The 1,945-nt window shown below is 29.5% G+C and overlaps 1 long non-coding RNA gene across 1 annotated transcript; it reads right to left on the minus strand.

The window, feature by feature from the left end:
- Positions 1 to 118: 118 nt before the first annotated feature.
- LOC110464886 lies at positions 119 to 799 on the minus strand. The gene is made up of 2 exons (XR_002464556.1): positions 623 to 799; positions 119 to 206 (listed from the first exon to the last, which is right to left on the minus strand). It is a non-coding gene; the product is annotated as an uncharacterized LOC110464886 (long non-coding RNA).
- Between the last annotated feature and the right edge of the window lie 1,146 nt (positions 800 to 1,945).

Below are 1,945 nucleotides of genomic sequence, written 5' to 3' on the forward strand. Positions count from 1 at the left end.
AAATACAGAATAAGAAGCAAAGATAGGAATATTTGTCTTTGGAGTATGTACATTGTAGTATGAATTGTATGTATCAAATTAATAACACATTTACAGGACCTATGTATTTGAAAAAATGTTCACATTAAATTGTCCAGAGTTTTGTTTCTATCCTGGTGTCTTCTTACATAAGGCTTTCTGCTTAATATCCATGACCTAGAACATTCCTGTAAAAAAAGGAAAAATAAATTAAGTGATTTGTAACAAAAACCTGGTATGCAGAATCCAAATTACAATTACATGTATTATTATATATAATTATGACTATATACATGTAGTGCTTCACAATATCTTATTGATAATCACATGTACATAAGTCATAATTTATAAATGACTGCATTAAATTATACTAATACTGCATAATTATACCTGGTCTTCAACCAAACTTACAGGAATGATAAATATTGATAATATTTACTTTCATGGTACAATGTAGTAGATAAGCTAGAAATATATATATATACATGTAGAATAAAGTCTTATCAAAATAACTTTTAATAACAGCTTATTCCACAATCCATATTGAAAATTATGACATGTATAATATGTTTTGCTAAATCTATGAGAAAGTAAGTCAGCTCACCAGTGTCCCATTTTCAAGTTTTTACACCATTACATTTTTTCTTCAAAATTTTAATTCATCTCTTGATTAATGTATCACCAGAAGTCAATCTTGGTGAATGCTTGGTTCAGCACAGAGACTAATTAACTAAAAGAGACATTAGCAGCAGCTATTACACATTCATTTTCACATGATAGATTTTAGTATATGGGTTTTTTTTCACATTTGATATGACATTTATCAAATTATCTGTTGGTACTTTGCTATTTCCTGGTTATCATATTCATTTTCCATCCTTGTTATGATGACCTATGTCCTTATAAATTATTCTCTATGATTTGATAAAACTATGCATCTTTTAAAAATTTACTCCAATTTGTTCAGATATGAATTAAATTTGACAAAAACATGATACACTATACACAATACACACCAAATACAATAAGAAACAAAGTGATTTGTTTACTAATTTTAAAATCTTTCAATAAAATTTTGCTTTGATGTTTTGAGTTGAAATGCAACCTGATAAGCAAAATTTCACTGCCTAAAACGGAGGTTAGAATTTAAATAAAGGAAAATTACCTGTAATGTATTAGATGTATTTCCTACCACTGCTTTTCCTTAACCTAGAAAGCTGCTCATGGCTCTTGTAACTGATCAGAGCCCCCCCCTCCCTTGAGACGAAGACATATGAGTGTAAGTACTAGTGAATTGTAGATATCAACCGTAAAGATGTGACTGTATTAATGGTTAACAGGAAGTACCTGAACTGGGATTAATGCAGGCATAGAAAGAGATTTGATATCACCTTACACAATCATTTATTATCAAAAATACTAATAAAATGTTTCATCTTAGGAATAGAAATATACACTTCCTTCCTTTCATTAATTACAAACTGAGAAAAAATGATTTATCATATTTACAAGAACTGTAGTTATGAGATTTTAGCACTGATTGAGCGAAAATACAAGAAAGAAACGATCAATCTTATTGTTTGTTAAGATGACTGCAGGGATACTCTTTATTTGAAAAAAAAAGATATACAAACAATTTTCAGACAAAAATCATGATTTAATATAAACGCTACTGTTTTAACTATGGTCAAATAAATACTTGGTACCTTTATTACATCTCTATGTTCAAATAAATAAAGGAAATGTATTTCTCCCACAAACTTTGTGGGTTCCCCTAATCCCGTCTAAGTTGATAAACCTGCTAGGAGCTGGTACATATTTTTGTGGGTAACACTTTAGACGTTATCTCATTGTTCAGTCTTCTAAATATGACGCCAAGTAACAATGCTTTGCGACGTATTCTTCCATTGTGACGTCATAGTTGACA

Source organism: Mizuhopecten yessoensis, unplaced genomic scaffold, assembly GCF_002113885.1.
Source record: "Mizuhopecten yessoensis strain PY_sf001 unplaced genomic scaffold, ASM211388v2 scaffold11039, whole genome shotgun sequence".
NCBI lineage: Eukaryota > Metazoa > Mollusca > Bivalvia > Pectinida > Pectinidae > Mizuhopecten > Mizuhopecten yessoensis.